We start from the raw sequence: 21,504 nt of genomic DNA, 5'->3' as shown, positions 1-21,504 counted from the left end.
GTCTCCCTCCTCCCTCCCAGTCTCATCTCCACTCACACCTGCATCCACTACATCCTCATCCACTACATCCTCCGCCACTACATCCATCACCAGCACGCCCATCACCACACACCGCTCATGTGCACTCACCACCCCACTACCATTCACACATCCCCAGTGTCCTCTATCAGTGTGTCTGTGAGCCCTCCTCCTAAGTACACAAACGCAGGCACACACCCACCCAAAAGCCATCCACCTCCCAACAGCCTCGAGCCCATGCACCTTCACCCAAATTCCGCAGACGTTCACCTCCTACAACCACTACCTGCACCTCCACTCCCAAACCACCTCCATCTACCTGTCCCACTGTGTCTAAAAAACTTTTCCTGGCTAACATTAACCTCTTCCTTACTCCTCCCCCCCGTCCTTCCACAGGGTAAGGCTTTCCAGGTTCCAGCCCAGCACCTCAGCCACCACATCCCCAGGCACAGTGGTGCCAGCAACTGCGGGGTCATGGAGTGCGCCAACCATCAGGGCTGCCAGTGTGCCAAGGAGCGAGGGCAGAGACATTCCGCCACCTGCCAAGGTGAAAAAGGTGCCCACATCCCGGAGGGAGAAGCCGAAAAACACCTGCCACCAAGGGGTCAGGGAAAACTAAAGGGGATAGTGGCAAGACAGCTGAGCCACCATCAAAGGTGGGGAAGGGCCAAAAACTGAAGGGCAGGTCAGGAGAGGTCATGGTGACACCAACTGAGGGACCAGTGTCACACCTTCTGTCCACGTCAATGCCAACCTGTACGGCGGAGAACACCGCCACCTGTACTGACAACTGCACCGCCACCTGCACCCCCCACAGTCCCTGCCGCCAGGACCGCTGCCACAGACCCCGCCGCCAACACTACCACCACAGTCCACGCAGCCAGCACCGCCGCCACAGATACCGCCGCCAGCACTGCCGCTACAGACTCCGCAGCCAGCACCGGCAAACCACCCACTGGAAAGACTTGAGACACTGTGGCTTTGCACTCCCCAGGATAAAGGAGTGGGCAAACCACCCACTGGAAAGACTTGAGAAACTGTGGCTTTGCACTCCCCAGGATTAAGCAGTGGGCAACCCACCCACTGGAAAGACTTGAGAGACTGTGGCTTTGCACTCCCCAGGATTAAGCAATGGGAAACCCACCCACTGGAAAGACTTGAGAGACTGTGGCTTTGCACTCCCCAGGATAAAGCAGTGGGCAAACCATCCACTGGAAAGACTTGAGAGATTGTGTCTTTGCACTCCCCAGGACCAAACTGTGGGCATGGAGCCCCCTTGTGGAGCAGTGGCATCGTGCATTCATCAGGCTGAGGTGCCCCCTCCCCCTGAGGTGCCTGTATATTTTCTATGTGATGCCCCTCCAGTGTTCTCTCCGTTTGGAGTCAGGTATTTAGTGTGGGCCTCGCCCATGCATTTTGAGCCCAGTGGTCCACGGACAATGATTGGTGCACTATCCAGACTTGTGTATTTGATGTACATAATTGTATATACTGGATTTTGCATTTTGATAATGATATTTCACATGATTACATTTGTTAAAATCATTTCCTTTTGTCCTTGCGTTTTTCCAGGGGGTTGGGGGGAGTGTATATGTAATGTTGCAGCATGTGTTTGTGTGTATGGTGTTGTGGGTGAGGGTGGATGTGGGGGTGTTGCGTGTTGCATGTGTGTGTCACTCTCTTTTCCCTCCCTCCTCCCCTGTGTTGTTGGTGCAGTACTCACCGTGGTCATCGCTGCCGTTGTTGGAGCTCCTGATAGAGGAGCAGGAAGACCATAGCCGGCAGTATCTGCAATTCGGGTTCCATGGCGTCCTGGTTCCTCGTAGGGTGTGGAGAGGTGAGTGTTTTCCCTTCTGTGTACTGTTTTTGCCGTGTTTTTATTCGGTTTGGTTCGGCACCAGAAATAGTGGGGGATAGGCCTGTTGTGATAGGGTGGGCAATACATTGTCTCCCTCCTGTCTGTTGGCAGTGTCCGTCGCGCTGTTTGTCTGTACCGTCGTGGCGGTTGGAGTGTTAAAGTGACTGTCTATGTTGGCAGTTTCCGCCACGGTCATAATCCCATTTTTTTTCTGCCGGCCTGTTGGCAGTATTACCGCCGCTGTAACATCGACCCCAGGGTTGTAATGAGTGCCTTAGTGTCGTTCATATGTCTGGCGATGCCCTACAGTACCGACCAGGGAAAGTCTGTAAGATCGTTGTTGCATCCTGCATGCTACGTAATCTGTCCCTTAGAAGGCACATCCCATTGTTGGAAGGGGGGCATTGCTGCAGGAGTTGTGGCTGAGGCTGGTGACCCTGATACTGATGAGGTCACAGACGAGGAGGAGGCAGCTGGAAACAGGACTGCCCTAATTCACCAATACTTTCAATGATTCTCAGATATGTGTGGTTAAAGTTTAACCCTGTGTGGTAGATGTGATTTTATCCTTTAACGTTGTATGCATCAAGGTGTATGAGGACACTACTGCCTTCCATCTTCATTTTCAAACCTAAAAGGATGCTGACTCAATATGAGGGGAAGTGTAAATCTAATGCTGCCATTTACATGTGATAAATGCTGGTGCCATTACATCTCAACCTTATAGATGTACTCGGGTTGTGTGGTCCTAAGTCTGAATTTATAAGACAATGGAATGTACACATCTTTGATGTGTTCTGTTCAGCAGCCCTATCATTTTGCACTATGAACTGCTGTTTGGCATCTACCTGTTATTGACAATGGAAGATGGTGTACTGTTGGGGATGTCACCCATATGGAATGATACCATTACTTTGCATGTGCATGACTGACAGTCCTAGCCTGTGGATATGTGGTGTCCTACCCGCTGCAGCATGTATCCTTTGTTTGAGAAATACTGCTGTATGTGTATTATGATGGCCTACTTGGGTTACTTAATTTAACCTTTTCCCTATTTAGGTTTCTATTCAGGTCACATGTGTGATTTCAATCTGCTTTCTGACATGACTGTTGGCACCCTTGCCATTGGATGTTACTACCATATGGATGTACTGACACACCTACTGGAAATGCATGCAACATCCGTCACTCTGACAAACTTGTACAGATATGTGTATTTGATAATGGTTTGTCACCAAACATGTCACTTTAAACAATGAAGATACATACACCATTACTTGTGCTCATTACTGTTTATTTTGTGTTTCATATCACAGTTCTGAGGAGTGAGGTTATGGTTTCTAAAATCATCAAAGTGGGTGGTCCAGCTGTTGGTTCCACAGGTCCTGTATCCATGAGCCTTTGGATAATGGGGTTTGGCTTTGGATAGTCAACAGGGTGTATCAGTAGCACACAAGGGAGAATGTTCAGGCGAGGGATCACTTCCTGGCAGTGTGTTTGGTCTTGGCCTCAGGTCCGGCAGGATGTCTGGATGGATGACTTCTTTAGGGGGGGTTACTCAGCTGCAGGGGCAGGGGTTCTAGTGCCCTGTGAGTCCTCTTGATGGGCCTCCATTCCAGTAGCTGGGGCAGATGTTGAGGGCACATGTGTTGTAAGACTACTGGATGGGGCCTGCTGTTGGGTGGAGGATGCATGCTGGATTCTTGTGAGTTTAGTGAGCACCCCTACAATGGAGACCATGGTGGCACTGTGCGTCTGTCACTGCTGCATGGCCTCCTCATGGTATTTCGTCTGCAACCTCTGGTTCTTCTGCAAGATGATTTGCATCTGGCCCATTGTGTCCTGGTATTGCTTGTAGGCTCCCAGGACTCAGCAGATCAGCTCCTGGCCAGTTGTGTCATGTTTCTGCCTCATCCCTTGGCCCACAGTTGCACTACCACTGGCCCTTTCCCACTGTGTCTGTGTCCCTGGCACAGTGTGCCCCCTCCCGCTGACACCAGGACCTTCATTGTCTTGGGTTTCGGTGTTGACTGTGGTCCCTGTACTGGAGGCACACTGATGATTGATCTGTCCTTGGGACACATGTTTGGAAAGGTAAACTCAGCTGTGCTGTAGGTGCCACATGGGAGGGGGTTTCAGTTGTTGAACAGGGTGAGACTGGTGGTGGTGGATTCACCAGGCATGCCTGATGGGCAGGTAAGTCATCCCTTTCCAGACATCCAGGGTATTCCTCTTCTTTGGACCTACTTCCAGGGGCTGGCTTTCCTCTGCTGTGTGGCAGTACTAGGGATACATGTGGAGTGAAAGGAAGTGTGTTACATGATGGTATAGTAGTTGTGCTACACATGGTTGTTTGCTATCATTGCCTGCAATTGCTGACCAGTAATGTCATTAACAGTTTCTTGACATCTGCTAGTTTTTGGGTCTGTTGGAAGTTGCTATTATATTTTTTTGCTACATAGTTGATGGTGGTCTTGACTGCTGTCATTGTCATGCAATGATGTGCATTCACACTTTCTTGATGGTGTAGGGGGTGACATGGTGTCCAAATGTGAAGTGGAATTAACAGTTGTACAATGGTTGGGAGTGTTGCATTGTGTTAGTTGTGGTACTTGCTGCAGTGCAAGAAATCCATGTACTAGGTTGGTCTGTGTGGGGAGGTGTGATATGAAAGGGAGGATATTGGGTTCAGGGTGGATTGGTGCATGTAAGGGCGATGTGAGGGGGTGACATAGTGGTAGGGGTACATGCTTTGCAGGAGTACATAGTGCCCGGGGAGTGTTGTTGACTTTCCGGAGTCCAGTCCTCCTTTTATTCCCGTCAGTCCCTCTGGGTGTAGGATGGCCAAGGTCTTCTCCTCCCACAATGAGAACTCTGAGGGAGGAGGTTGGAGCCCACCACCAGTCTTCATTATGGCGATTTGGTGTTGTGATGCCATGGACCGTACCTTCCATGTAGGTCGTTCCACCTCTTCCTGATGTCATCCCTTGTGTGTGGATGGTTTCCCACTGAGTTCACCCTGTTGACGATCCACTGCCATAACTCTGTTTCGGGGCTATGAATGTCTACTGGACCTGTGCTCCAAACAGTTGTCGCTCCACTCTGACAATTTCATCGACCATAACCCTTAACTCCTCGCCTGTGAATCGTGGGTAGTTTTGTGGGTCCATGGTGGTTGTGTTGTGGGTGGTGGGATGTATGATATGCAGGGCTACTGGGTGTGCAGTTTGCTGGGCTGAGGTTGAGTGCCAGGGTGTGCGTGTGTTTTGTGGTGTTTGTGTGCAGAGGTGATGCACGTATTGTGTTGCTGATGCTGTTGTGTGTTGTGCAATGTCTTCTGTTAGTGCGGTCTTCCCTCTCTCTGTCAAAATTTCTGGATGCAAAGGATTGTGTGGATGAATAGGGGTGTGTTATATAGTGCTGTAACAGGTGTGTGTGGTGTGTATATGTGTATCAGGTGTGGGGTATTCATATTGTCCAATGTGGTGTTGTGTTCTGGTAGAGCTGAGTTTTTGACTGCAGTGGTTTGGACCGCCAATGAACTACCGCTGTGTAAAGACCGTGGTGCTGATTTTTGGGTCGTAATATGGAGAGTGGGATGTTATCGCCGTGGCGGTACTGGTGGTGGAACCTCCTCTCTCCTGCCATCAGTCAGGCCGACAATGTTGGGTTTTTGGCTGTTTTTGGGTGGTGTTCTTTTGGTGACTTGTAATACAGCGGTCTTCAGACTGCCATCACTGGTGGTCTTTCGGCATCTGCTTGGACGGCGGTCTTTGGAAAATACTGCAAAAGTTGTAATGAGCTCCTAGGTCTGTGACCTGCATGTTAGGCAGATAAATGAGTAGGCAGTGTTCCCTCAGCTATTCTAATGGCTTCCACTGCAACTTATATAATTGTGTTTTAACACACTGAAAGATTCCAGGATAAGTACCCCTTTATTGTGAATCGCTCAGTCAGGCAGGTCTGTTAATTACTGCGCAATATTAAGAACTATTCTATCTCTAATTGTCAAATATGTATAGTACTGTAACTATCCTGCGACCAGTATTCCAATTTTTTTTTCTGCAGAATTTGCTCAATTTGTTTCCCTATAATTACATGAAAATTCTGGAAAACTTATTCACAATTATGTGAAATAGAAATCTGGCATTAAGAGCTATATTGTAGCATGAAAGGAAACACTTTTCCAAGAATGCATAACAATAGAAAGAACATACATTTAGTTTGTGTAGCTGAAACAACAATATACATTAATAAACAGTCAAATGTAGACATTAGGTCAGGCATCCCTAACTAGCTCTCTAATTAGAATGCATGTGTGGGCTTCATGCAAAAAGAAGAATAAGACAAGAATTGATTTTGAAAACACCTAACGATGGCACTAACCAAAATAACCTGCAAATAAAACACAAATGCATATTGGTGATACCCCTCCTAAAGAGATCAGCAATCAGTAGTATCTTCATCAGCAGAGTGCAGGAACATCAGGTATTTATTAGTCTGCATCAGGACATGAAATGGAAACAGTTCAGTAAAGTTGGGCCTAGTATATCTGAACTGGTGAATCATAGGCAAGAACTAACCAGTAACATCTGAACAGAACTGAAGCTTAATGGAATCTGACTTACATCACCTAAAACATTGCTATATTAAAATCTCAAAAGTTACTAACTAAGCTTCTATTGGACTGACTATGTGGTGGTTTGGTTTTCAGCCAATAAAACATCATCTATGCTTCAAATCTATCTCTTCATAGTTTCTTCAGCCAGTATTGAATCACACTGTTGCTCCTCTCTCTTCTCCTGACATCAGCTTCCGTACATAAATTACATTTAAAACTATGTAGAAACATTACATGTTCATCCTGCCAAAAATGAAACTTGAGCACTAATGTATTACAAACCAACATTCCCACAATCCGATGCTATAATTTTGAGACATGGAGTAAGTTGAGGAATTTTGTGTATCAAGCGTAACACAAACGTCCCGAAATTAAGCAAATTTATTATGGTTTAATCTATATTTCACCCAGGCCGAATAATCATCCAAACCGGCCACAAATTCACTCAGACAGATAACCATGTTGTGTCCTGTGAGTATGTATGATGGAACCTTTTTGGATTCTGAATAACTAGAGTGATGATGTAAGCTTTCAACCGTACTGAAGTGAATACAGGTTTAGAATGTTGAGTTTGTTGTTACACTCTGAAGAATAAAGATATGGGATACATGCTAGGTGTATGGCATATTCCTTTGTGTGTACCCAGGCTGGGGTGGCTGCTACATAGCATAGCCGGTTAATAATCATTCGGGCCGTAGCCCATTTCCTCATATTTGGGTTGTGCCCTTTCATTGCTCAACAATTCTTGTGGTGCACATGGACCTCCCTAAAAGTTTAGAACTTGCCACTTCATGCCATGCTCAGCTCAGGGAACCAAAGTGCTATCTTTTAACCCATATCTATATGTTACAGCTCATTCCTATGAGCATCAGTGGCTTAACAGAGGTCCAGGAAAACATAACCCTATGAATCTCCTAATTTCAATTCTCTCTTTTGTGATGTCACTCCAGTGGAGTTTCCCTTTCAGTTGGTATTCCTAGCTCTAGCAGCAATGATTCTGCTCCTGGGAATCTCTCCACAAGTCTTGCGTCAGTAAATGAGGGACTTTGTGTACTTTTAACTTACCCATAGAGTCAGGCCCTTGTATTGTGTCTAAAGGAACTGGAACATCACCTATTTAACATCCTCAGTCACCAGTACAGGAAGAATCCTGTCTGAAAAAATTGTGGCATCACCTATTTCAAATCCTTAGGCCCATATTTATACTTTTTTAGCGCTGCATTTGCATAATTTTTTGAAGCAGAAACAGCACAAACTTGCAAAATACAAATGTGTTTTGTAAGTTTGTGCTGTTCTTGCATCAAAAAGCAGTGCAAATGCGGTGCTAAAAATGTATAAATATGGGCCTTAGTACCTTTAATTTGGTAATATTAGCCATATTTGTAAGGGACTCAACCTCGCCTTTCAGTTGGACAATTGTTGAAACTGCACAGTGCTAGAATTTCTCATGCTGACTAAAGTCTCTTTACTTTCCACCACTCCCTGCAGCCTCGATAGCCTCTCATCAAAGCACCCACCTCAGTCTCAATCTTGGATGCCTTTGATTTCACTCCTATAAACTGTCCTAAACTGAGGATAAAATGAGCTCAATATTGTGAGAAGCAGCTTTTAATCTGACTAGATCTCAAAAAGTAGCCACTCATCCTCAATTACATTTATTTGGAGGGTGACATTTAGAGCCAACCGCATGTCAAGTTGGCCAGGGGGAAATGCTCACCCTGGGAAACAAAATATCCTCCTTATCTTAAGTACCCTTGACTATAGTTTCTTTGGGCAATATTTCTGTGTTCAGAACTCAGCTCTCATCTTCTCCTGTTGTTTTCTTCTCATCAATAAAAAGGCTGATTGCATAAGGTAGCTGTGAAACTTTGCTCAGTCATAGACCAAGATGGTGTCTTGTGGGTGCAGGAGCCACTGTCTTGGCCACATTCCAGCACCTCACAAGACTCCTGTTTATATTGTTGCCTCACCGGGAGGCTACAATCCCATGTAGATCTGGTGGTTCACACATTAGCACCTCACAAAATTTGAAAGAAGAGCCCATTTTATACTACCACTTTAACAACTGGTGTCTGTATGTGACCTGTGATGGAGCACCTCTGCAAAGTGTCTCACTGATAAAGTTGCTTGCTCCACCTCATTGTATAATTTTCAATTAATAACTGTTAGTATATTAAAGTTCATACATTAATTAAAATACTGAATCAAATAAAATGTTTGGACCTTTTCCAACATGTCATATTCGATTGCAAATTATCATATGATTACAGAGATCAAACAAGCTATTTCATTAAAGATTCTGTTGTTTGACTTCCATATAATAGTTCTAGCTATCTATGTCTAGTACCCCCTGACAAAACTGCCACTCTTCCTAATTGTACCTAGCAATAAATCTCTAATTGCACTCCTGTGTAGCTAAGTGAACTGTACCATTGCTTCCATTCTTCTGCATATGAATTACTTCCCTAATCTATTTGCATATTGATCTTTTGAGCTGGAGCTCTCTTACCTGATGACAGATGGAGCTACTGCCATTATTTTTTCAGACTTTTTAACTCTTAACTCTTTCCTCACTTATCTCTTCTGTCCCTGTTTTGTCCTTGCTTACAATATCTATCTACCTCTTTTCATCAGAAATGGCCCTTTATTAAAATGTGTTTGCTCACCTACTTTGAGCTTAACCTTACATGTGAATTGGGATTTGTGGAATCCAAACCTAGCTGGTGAGTAAGGAAGCACTGTTGATTAAATGACTTTGCGGGTGATAATACAAAATTGTGTATATCAAGTGAGGTTTAACACATATTGATTACACAATTGTATTAAATTTCAACGAGTAACAATTTTAGGCACAGTAAGTAATTTGTACAAAATCATATGATTGTCAGACAAGCACTAGAGCTGGGATTAGAACCTTGGGCCCAAGTTTTCCACACCACATATAGTCTCATGATGTACTTCTCAGGCACAGCATGAAGCTTTGTGTTCCTGCAGGGCATAAATTGAACTCATTTAACCTGGAATGCCTCTGTGTTAGTGATATATTTTCTGACAACACAGCTCAGAAACAGAAAGAGGCAAATCTTGCTCACTGTTTCTGAGCTCTTGCCACAAAAAAAAACTCACTAACTCAGAGAAATATTGGGTTAAATGAATTTACTTTATGTCATGCAGGTGCATAAAATTGACGCCAGTCTCTGTATAACGCTAGAAAAACTGATCCTGATACAGTCCGAGCTGCTTATCAACTACACCACCCCCTTCAGGTGACCCAAAACCTCAAATAATGTGTGAAAACTCAAATCTGTTATTCTCTGGAAACAGCCATTACAACATGGTCATTACCAGGCATGACTGCTACAACAAAACCATTACCACATACATATATTGCTTTACTACGCATGCCTTTACCTTGCATACCTTTACCATGCATGCTTTACAACGAACTTCAATCTAAGGCATGAATGGTAAAGGCATATGCGTGGTAAAGGTTTTCAAGGTAAGCATTATTTTTTTTAATTTTGTAAAGGCATGAATGGTAAAGGTGCATGCATGGTAAAGGTTTAACGGTAAGTACAGGTAAGAAATAATTGTTTTAAGTATTATATATATATATATATATATATATATATATATATATATATATATATATATATATATATATATATATATGTATAAAGTAACTATAACTCACGCCCTAAGGTAACTATAACTTGCGCCTTTGCCATGCAGTTTTCTCATCAATAATTTTATTGCAAATAATGCAGTGATAATATCAAAGATGCCATACAAGATCTCATCAATGATATAATATGTGGAGTAATGAGCTGTGCATGGCAAAGGCTCGAGTTATAGTTACTTTAGGTCGCGAGTTATAGTTACGTGAAAGAACTCTAACTATAACTTCAAAATTTCTATGGTTTTGCACGAGTAAATTCAGAACCTAACTATAACGTCCCTGTAACCTTTGTTTTTTTCAGTGAATTTCTGTGTTTTTTTTAACATAAAGTAATTTTAATTACTGTTCATTATTCCAACCCCCGCCGCACACGGTCTTCAGCCATGCATGATGTGCCTGCAGCCAGGCCTTGCAGCCAAGTCTTTATAACCACCCAACCCAGTGCCATGCATGGCCTTTGTATTTGCGCAGCACAGGTTGGCCACAGGGCCTTGCTCTCTCAGTGGAACTGTGAGTGCAAGTGTTTAAGTGGGTCTGAAAGTGGGTGTGTGAGTCTATGAGTGGGTCTCAGTGGGTGCATGACTGTCTGAGTGGGTGTGTGAGTGGGTGAATGAGTCTCTGAGGTCATGTGTGAGTGAATTAATTAGTGTATTAATGAGTCTGTGGGTTTTATTTCAAATTTCTCATATTTGCAAATAAATTCCACCCTGCGGTTTGGGCTGCAGCCTTGTCTAAACGTCCTATGGGAATTAACATGGGAAACAAAATGTTTTTTGCCCCTTCTTTTTCACAGCCCTTGCTTGACGGATCACCCCAAAACTTTCCACGTGCAACAGGAAGCAACAGGCCACTTTTTTGGGGGAAATGTTTGGTGAATACTTGACAAATGGTGCCAAAGACATAGGCAAGTCAAAAAATGCTTTTTCTATGGAAACATGGTCCTAACTATAACTACCCAGTGGTGACCACCACAAAGTTCTATATATATATAAAACAACCATGTATAGAAAAGAAACAGCTACTAACAGCATCTTACATGGGAAAAGTTTCCATTCAAAGCCATTGATAAAAAAGCATTCCATTTGGTGAATTCTTGAGAACTAGGAGAAATTGTTGCAATGATGAAGAGATGGAAATTCAGTTTGCAGATATAAGTCAGAGATTTCTCTGCTGAGGTTCTCAGAGAACATATATAGAGTTGGGCGCCAAAAAAGCAAGAGATATGAGTCATTACCAAACTCTCATAGATACATCAACAAATATTCCTAAGGAAGATAATGGATGTCCTCAACTGATACTCACGTACAGCAAAGAAAGCAAGGCAATTGCGAACATTTTTAAGAAACATTGGAAAATACTGAAAAATTATCAATAGGCATGAGACCACAAATCACTTACAGAAAATCAAGCTCTATTAAAGACATGTTGGTAAGAAGTCACTATACACCACAGCCAATAAAAACTTGGCTAAATAGAGAAGTGATTTGCTTTTACAAATGTAACTACTGTAAAGCATGTCAAGTGGCCAAAAATATCAAGAGCTTTTCAGATTACAGAGGAAGAGTATTTGAGATTTCTCATAGAATAAAATGTAACAGCCAATACATAGTCTATTTATTAGAGTGCAAATGTGGCCTGCAGGATATAGAAAGCACTATTTGTTCACTAAAAAAGAGGATATTGGAACACATCTGACCTATACAGAACCATGACCATAGCTGTGCCCTGGCCAAGCATCACAACAACCAATACACCACAGGTTAGGGTCTTTGGTTTGGCCAGGATCAATAGCAATGAACGTGGGGGCAATAGAATATTGAAATTGTGCCAACTAGAAAGTAAACTCCTCATTCGACTCAGAACCAAGATCCCTTATGGGCTCAACATTGACGAGGAACTTTTTGTACATTTATAGAGGAGGACATTGAAATTAGCTGTAATTTGAGAACAATTGAACATTTTTATGACACTATGAGATTCATATAAAATAAGTAGCATGGGAGGGACTTGACATAAAGGCAAGAACATGGTGTGTTCCATTGATTAGATCACATCTGTACAATCTGGGTCATCACATAAAAGAAAGAACATTTTGCTGATATTGACATGTCAAACAAACGTATATGAAAGAATAGGCACTTATCCGTCACTTATAATTGAGTAATGGAATATGCCATACCAATATATAGTAGGCGATATGTATTTCTTTAACAAACATGTCTATTACAGACAGTCAAGTGGATGGTTTGTGCACTAAGCCGGCATATAGTGTGAAATGACATGTTGTGCTAAAAACAATTGTTATCAGCATTTTTCGATTAGATTGTCATAAGTCTATCATAAATATAGGAGTCATATTGAGTGATTATTTAGAGTTGAGAACATATATAAGAGTACATTTTGAATGCATTTTTCATTTTTGTGATTTCTGTTTAAGTAATTTTTGTTTTTTGAACTATGTTGTCCTGAATGCACCATCCTGAGCTGGATACAATTTTACTATTTGAAGGAAATAGCAGAGGGACTCACTAGCTGTGAACAAGTAATAAGTTGAAAAGCGTCGGTGGTCACTGAATGCTTCAATAAAAGAGATACACAGGACCCTGTGGAGTATGGCAAATTCCTTGTTTTCATGAATATTTCGAGGGTGGTCTCCTCCGTCAACTGCACCGGCAACAAGAGTGCACCACCAAGATCTGTTTCTAACCCTTTGTGTGGACAGATATATATATATATATATATATATATATATATATTTACCACTTTTGTTTTTACCACAGATATGCCTTTACCAACCATACATTTACAACAAAATGTTTGTGGTAAAGGCATGCGTGGTAAAGGCATGTACGCGGTAAATACTTTCATTGTAAATGCATGTGTGGTAATGACACATGCATTTTAGTGTCTGCGCTGTAAAGGTAAGTGTGGTAAATCCATGCATGGTTCCTTTATACATCTGTTATTCACAAAACATGAATTGGTTATCATGAATAGATTTACTCTCACAAGTTCAACCTGCATGGTAGAAGACCGCTGTGGGAAATTGAGGGTGGGTGCGCCTACAAACATGCAATTTTGTGGGTATCCACACAGTTTTGGAAGGCACATTCATGTTCTGGAAGCAGTGCAGCAACACTTTAATCAGGATGAGAATGGGGGAGGATACCCAAAAGCAGCAGAAGATGATTGGATGCAGCATCACCACGATAAAATAGACATGGAATCATCAAAGCAAAAAGTATTTTCAAGTTTGGGATTAAAAAAAAGTTAGCAAAAAAAAAACTTTGACCAGATTTATGCATGTGAAATTCACATACATTCTCAAGCAGGTGTCTTGGAATCCCTAGACAATTCCACAACTAATCATGTAAAGCAAGCTACAACAGTCATAGCTTCCTAGATGGATTTTTGGCAGTCTTTGTGAATTTCCAAAAAGTGAAAAGTGTGCTCCAGAAGCTAAGATGTAGGGATAAATCGCCATCTTTTGTTAAGAGTCAAGTCACATATTATCTGTAATGTCACTAAATGTGTGTGGCTAATCTGGAAATTAATATAAAAAATTAACTGCACAAATGTTGATTACAAACAGTAATATGGCATGATTTGTTTGCCTTTATTGAGCAATATGGCACAGAGTGTCAAGCTAATCCTTTACAGCAGTGGATGGATGTATTTGAGTTCTACCTAATTGTCCCAGAAAGCTACGCACCCTTTGCTTGCTCAGTAGAGGCATTGAATTTAATATGGCTCTCCAGCAGCATGTGCTCTGTAAATATGGAATTCAGAATATACAGGCATGCAAACCATCAAGAACAAAATATTGAATCCAAAATATCAAAAAGGTAAGTAAGAATAATTGTTCTATACTTAACTCCACATATATGTACCATGTGGTATATGTCGCCATGGTACCTCTCAATAGTTTGTTATTCTGTCCACAGTATCCTTGTAGGTTGTTATTCTTGAGCTTCATACATTCATAATAATACACCCCTCAATTAGTACCTCAGTCCACGGTCTGTATCACAATGGGCTTTGCTGACTCAGTAAAGAGCCTGGTGCATGCATTTATTATGAGTGGGCAGAACTCACGGAGTTTCACTCCATGTAATTCCGTGGAGTTACACAACAATTCAGAAAGATTCTCAGCAAGATTCTAAAGAGTTCCATCAAACGGTAGAAGATATGCAGCTCATGCTCCAATTTAGCACTGTAGCTGGATCAGCACTGAAAAATCAGTGTAAATGGCAACATGCGATGCACAAGATTGCATGGCCATTCAAGCTTATTTTGCTGCCACTCGAGTATAAAATCTAAGAAAGCAGCAGCAAATGTGCTCGAGAGGCATCCCTCTCACTGTGACCACTCACTACTGCCCTCATTAGAAAATCGCACTAGGGGACACTAAGGGGGTCGTCAGAAAAGGGGAGCTGGCGGTTTCCCAGCGGTTTCCCGCTGGCCCAGGGAATCCGCCATGGTGGCGCTGCTTGCAGCACCGCCATGGGGATTCCGACCGCCTTCCCGCCAGCCTGTTTTTGGTGGTGTCCACCGCCAGAACCAGGATGGCGGGAACGGGTGCCGTGGGGCCCCTGGGGGCCCCTGTACTGCCCATGCCACTGGCATGGGCAGTGCAGGGGCCCCCTAACAGGGCACCACAAAGATTTTCACTCTCTGCTTTGCAGACAGTGAAAATCACGATGGGTGCCACTGCACCCGTCGCACCCCTGCAACTCCGCTGGCTCCATTCCGAGCCGGCTTCATTGTTGAAGGGGCTTTCCCGCTGGGCCGGCCGACGGTCTTCTGGCGGTCGCCCGGCGGCCCAGTGGGAAAGCCGGAATGGCCGCCGCGGTCTTTCGGCGGGAAACGCTTGGCGGGCGGCGACCGCCGACCGCCGCGGTCAGAATGACCGCCTAAATCTCACTCAAGCTTGCCAGCTTGCATTTTCTAGAACCTTGTGGAAGAAAAATTCCACCATGCCAAAAGTCTGCCATATCTACAGGTGGAACAAACCATTCTACCACCCCCAGGATTTATGTCATCGAAGTGTGTAAATTCAATCATACATTTCTTCGAGTTAGGACTTGATTTTCAGGGAGTAACACTTGAAAACTGTCAGCAGGGTTTATCTCTTTCTGTTCTCAGAAATGCTTTCTAAAGTAATGCAGTGAATCAGAGAAATAGCAGGTTAAATGAATTAACTTTACACACCACAGGTGCATAGAAACAAGTGCACAACTCTGCGCTGAGCCAGCGTTTCTTATCATGATACTCCCTCAGGTTCTTCACTCAGAACACATCATTGTCATTACCAATGCATTCTAAAGCCATACAATGGATTCTCGTGTCAAAATAGTTCACACTAAGCTTTAAGATTGGAAATAGTTTTGGACATAAGGTACATGGTTCCCAGTTACTATTCAAAACATGAATCTCTTTTGATTTTCCTTCCGTACTTGGATACGAAAAACTATACAGAGGAAATCATTCGGATTGTGAACACTGATCATAAACTAGGCTCTCTTGGGTCAGAATCGCATTTCACACTGTCATGAGCCTGTGTTTCCTTTTTTCACACAAGACAAATCTGCCAAATGCTGGTTCATTTGCTGCCAAGCGGAAAGGGCGTATAAGGCATGGTATACAGTGGATTTTGTACAACTATTGCATTACATGAAAAAAACTTATCGAAATCCCTGGCCAATCCACAACTGATTTTGTCTTTGATTTTTTCCAGTGAAATAAATGAATCCTCTGAACAAATAGACTTTTTATTGTATCTTACTTTCACAAAAATCAATCAAAAACTAACCTTTTTCCTCTTGTCCTAGCAACTTTTTTATAATCTGAAAAGTACAATCATGAGACAGTTACAAGGCGCAACAGAAAGACACATAAAACAGATGAAAGGCAACAATATAACAAACAAAACAATTAACCGTCCCAAATCGTCATTTTATTTAGTCCAGACAATTTTGTACAATGGTTAATAAAGAGAACGAATTTAACAAGCTTTGGTAATATAACCATAATTTTAACAAATCAAGGCCCATATTTATACTTTTTGACACAAACCTGTGTTAATGCAGGTTTGTGTCAAAAAGTATAGCGCCAGCTAGCTCCATTCCAAGATGCTGGCCAGGCGCCATATTTATGGAATGGCTCTAGCCGGCGCTTATGCCTTGTTAGTGTCCTTGCAAAGGACGCTAACAGGGCTGGGGAGGGGGAACTGGGGTTTGTGCACCAAATTATGGCACTACACTGTTTAGAGGCAAACAAATTGCCTCTAATCAGTGTAGAGCCATTTTCTGGCTCACAACCCCCATGGACATGGCTCCTGTCTTCGTAAAGACAGGAGCCATGCCCACCACCCCAGTGGCTATGCCCAGAGGACAAATGTCCCATGGGCAAGGCCATTGGGGCCAGCGCCGTGCAGGGGGCAACAAGACAGGGCCCCTGAGTGGGGATTGGGTAAAAAAATAAATACTCACATGGACTTACCTGGGATGGGTCCTTAGATGTCCTACTCGTGTAGGTGGAGGTGGGTGGCGGTGTCCCTGGGGACAGGGAAGGGCACATGTGGGCAATTTCCATGGTCTCCGACCATGGAAATCTGCCTACAGGTCCCCTTACGCCTGCCCAGACCCAGGCGTTAAATAATGGCGCCAAGCAAGCTTGGTGCCATTATTTAAGGCCCCCATCCTCCTGTGCTGGATTTTAGCACGTGGGGACAAATATGGCGCAAAGGCCATATCGTTCTTTTCTGGACGGGAACACCTATCTTGCATCTCATTGATGAAAGGTAGGTTTTCCCCTCCAGAAAACTACGTAAACTCCATAACTTTGGCGCTAGATGTGTCTAGCTCCAAAATACGCTAATTCAGCCCAACCCAACTATAAATATGGGCCTAAGTGTAGCTCACAAAGTTGTCACACAGAGCTCAAAACCTATCTCTTCCAGAATCCAGTTTGTGTTCATGTTTCAGAGCATCGTGGCCTAGATAAGCTTCAGTTATGACCACAAACAGCAGGCTTCTTTGAAGACAAGCCTTCAAAGTGGCAAGAAGAGGCAGGCAGGTGTTCAACAAAACACCCAATTAAATACATAAATGAATAAATAATTAGTTGATGTGGAGAAGGACAATGCTGAAATCCCGTCCATAAATATCAATCTGGAACATACACCCACAAGCACATGCTACACTAAACAAAACTAAAAAATCTAAAACAGAAGCAACAGAGAGTCCTATTTGTGGCTGACTACCATCCATCACCTCCCAGCTACAGAAATGTAATGCAAAACACATTTCTATTACTATCCACTTGAGAGAAATTGTGAAAGGTTTTCCAAAACTGCTTGTTATTACTTACAGCAGAGCCCCCAAAATATGATCTCTTATTACGAGAACTCAATTCAAGCAAGCTGTAACAAATACAGAGGTTCATTACTATGACTCTAAAAGGTGCATTACATGTGAATACCTTTTACAAACATCATCAATATATAGAGGCCAGATCTACGCAGCTATTTTCATGTCGCAAATGGCCCGATTCTCAAATTTGGCCTGTTTGCAACATGAAAATAGCATTTTGGCATGTACCAATGCTAATTTGCGATTCGGTAATCTATTTTCCAAATTCAAAATAGGTATGTGAGTCGCTATTTGGAAGGGGTGTGCAGAGGGTGTACATTCCAAATAGCGAGTCGCAGTGGTAAGCAAGATTGTTTTGTGACCATGAATGCAGTCACAAAACAGTCACAGTTACCACTAACTGAAAGTTGGTGGTAGGCCCTTCACAAACAGTAAAGTGTTCCCCTTTGTGAATGGAATGAAACTATTTTTTCAGAGCAGGTAGTGGTCCCAACTTTTCATTTTTTCACTTGAAATGCATCCCATTTTCTTTCAAGGAAAATGGGCTGCATTTTAAAAAAAACGGCTTCATTTAAAAAGCAGGCCACCGTCCATGTGAGTGCGGCCATTTCCAATGCGTTCTCAAATTGCGACCTACCTCATGAATATTGATTGAGGTAGGCCATTTGCGACCCCATTAGAAATCGCTAAATATGTCTGAGACACATTTGTACATTTCATTTTGCCAGTCTCTAATTGCGAGTCATAAAAAACAGCAATTAGAGCCTCGCAAAATAAAATGGTTGTACATCTGGCCCTAGTTCTGTTACGAGAAGGACCTATGGAATAAGATAGCATCTTACATATCGCTCAACATTCATTATTTATGTGATTCAGTGCCAATGCCGAAGCTGCAGAAAACAAAATGTAGGCCAAACAGTGAATGTCCTCCGTACAAGATTGAGGAGCTCAAAATCAGAAATAATTAATAAGAAACTTGACCAGCCTGTAGCCAATCATTTTAACCTTGTGGACGATTTACTAGCCGATTACTATCAGATTTGAATATTTTCCATGTGGAACATTTCTTGAAAGAAGAATTATTGGTTACCAGAGAAACCTTCTGGATGTACTGTTTAAACTGCATCCGGATAGACTGAAAATCACTGACAATACCACCTGATTACTACATATCTCAAGAGATCTCAGGACTGCCTTGATTCCACATTCCAAATGAAATCTTTATTCAAGATGCTTTTTGAAAATCCAGCAGTGTCGGCTGTGCATCCAATGAGCAAACCATCTTGTACTACCAGAGTAAGGCGAAACATTGTAGTAGGAAATGTACTTTTGTTCTTTGGTGAGTCTATCTATTTGAGTCACTTTTTATATATATACATCGGTTCAGGTGCTGTCTTGAAAGCTTCAGGGTGATCCGTCAAGCAGAGGACATGAAAGTGGGGGGGTGAAAATGCCGTTTCCCCTTGCATTTTCCCATAGGGTGTTTAGATATATAACCAGGGCCTGGTTAGTGAAATGTAGGTGCCCTGGGGCCCACACAAAACAACCACTTCCTCTTTCTTTGGGGCCATCAGGGCAGCCCCAGTGCCAGTGCAGCCCAACCCAGATCCCAGCTTCCATTGGGAGCCAGCATTGCTCCCGCCCCCAGGTAGCATCAAAACATGCAAAAGCTATTTTTTATCTGTTTTCTTGCCCACTTCACAGCTTTAAAACTGCTTCTGCCAAGAGATAGCACATACAGGTTTCCATGTGCACACTAGTGAGGGCAGTAAAACTGCTATGTCCCAGAGGTGGGCAGCTGGGGACATAGCTGAGGCCTGCCCAGGAGGGTGGGTCCCCAGGAGCATAAATGGCCTTGGTAGGGGGCCCCCTCCCCCTTCTTTTAACATGGCCAGACCGCACAGCTTGGGATCCCTGGGGCTAAAAATGGCCTGGGAGAAGGACTGCTTGCCCCCCACCTCTTAATTATTCACAGCCAGGCCACAGGGTGGCGATCTCCTGGGCCAAAATCAGCCCAGCTGTGCCCCCTCATGTTCATTGTTCATGGCCAAACCCCCTTCAGGTGGAAGTCCCTGGGCCCGTATTTGAACTAGGGAGTGGGGCCACATGCTTCCCATCCCCTTAATATATATTATATATTCCCCTGGGATCTGACCCACCAGGGAGGCCAATAAAATTAGGCACAGGTAACCACTCTTCTTTTATTTAAGAATTGTCCTGCAGATCCACCATAGTTTCAATGGTAAATTTAAAAAAAAACATGTCTGGCCCCTGATGGGGTGCCTTTGGGTCCCTCCACCAGGCTAGTCCGTGTACCTATATATCATTTTGATATCTCTGGGATCTGCACACACTCAGCATCCCTAGACATAAATTAATCTTTTTGCTTAATTATCTCCAAAACTATGGAACAGATTTACACCAAATTACAAAAAGCACACTTTCTGGACCAAGATCTAGCTTTCTGGCAAATTAGGTATAATTCAGTTTAGCGGTTCGGGCTGTAGTCAAGTCTAAAGTCAGTATGGGAAATTGAATGGGGGAAACAAGCTTTGGAACCCCCTTTGTTTTGGCCCTTTCTTGATGAATCATGCCACAACTTCCAGGACAGCAACTAAAGTGAGTGACAAACTAGTTTTGAAAGATTTGTGAAGATTTATCAGACAGTGCCATAGTTATTGGCAAACAAAAAATGCTTTTGTTATGGAAACAAGGTCCCAACTAAAACTACCGACTGGCACCCGCAAGTAGGATCTATCTTCTCTAGACCAAAATCTATCTTTCTGCAAAATTTTTGTTTTATGTGGTTCCATGGTTCGGGCTGCAGTTGTGTTGAAAAAATGCATGAGGAAAAAGTGTTTTGGGACCCTTTTTCTCGGCTCTTGCTTGATGGATCACCTGGAAACGTACCAGGCAGAACTAGGCAAAGAAGGTCTCTTCTTTTGGGAAAATGTCATGAAGATTTGCAAAACGGTACCAAAGTTAATGAATCTTCACAACATTTTCCCAAAAATGTGCTCCCTAGAATTTTGCATGGAAAGTTTCAGGGTGATCCATGTAATGGGGACGAGAAAAAAGGGGGGAGTTGAAAAAAGTGCATTCCCATTTTGATTCCTATAGAGATTTTAGAGATGACTACAGCCCAAACCGCTGGATGGAATTACACCAAATTTAGCAGGAAGGTTAAAAAGCATTTTATTTAAAAAAAACAAATCACCACAAAAATTGCAATTATTCAGTAATTTAGCTGTGATTTTTTTGTAAAAAGAAAGCAAGCACATTCTCCTGTACTTGCTTTTTATTTTGCCCCTGGTTGGGTCAGGTCTTTGGGAAATTAGCAAACTATAGGGGGGCGTAGGGGCCCCCCTCCTAGGACTTATGAGGGCCCCCAGGACTGCCACCTCTGTGGGACACAGCAGATTATGTATGTCAGTGGGCCCGCTCAGCCCCTCTGCAGCCCCAGGAACTGCCACCTACCTGGGGCAAATCTGCTTAAGTGAATCCAGGTGGGCTTTCTCACCTCCACCTGTAACCTCGGTGACTGCCACCTCCCCAGGCGAGTCTACTTAAGTGAATGTGGGGGGTACTGTGCCCCCTGCAGCTCCCAGGAACTGCCACCTCCCTAGTGCATATCTACTTAAGTGAATGTGGGAGGGTCTGAAGGGCCCCTGCAGCCCCTGGGACTGCAACCTCCCTGGGGCAATCAATCAAATATGTGGGGGGCATGTGGCCCCCGTTGCCCTGGAGCCACCATCTCCCCGGGGCTAAACTCAAACAATGGAGGAGGCCGGGTAGCCCCCCATTTGGACCCATAGATAGCCCAAAGGCTCACTCCTGGTATGTCCCGAGGTGCCTACCAACGGGAGTTAGATGTTTGCTATTGCTTGGAGAGAGCTAATAGCTCCCACCAATAAAAAGCAACTATAACTCTGCTTACAGTAAGCGGGAGCTGTCA

This window comes from Pleurodeles waltl, chromosome 10 (assembly GCF_031143425.1).
Source record: "Pleurodeles waltl isolate 20211129_DDA chromosome 10, aPleWal1.hap1.20221129, whole genome shotgun sequence".
NCBI lineage: Eukaryota > Metazoa > Chordata > Amphibia > Caudata > Salamandridae > Pleurodeles > Pleurodeles waltl.
Note: the sequence above shows the minus strand (reverse complement) of the source record.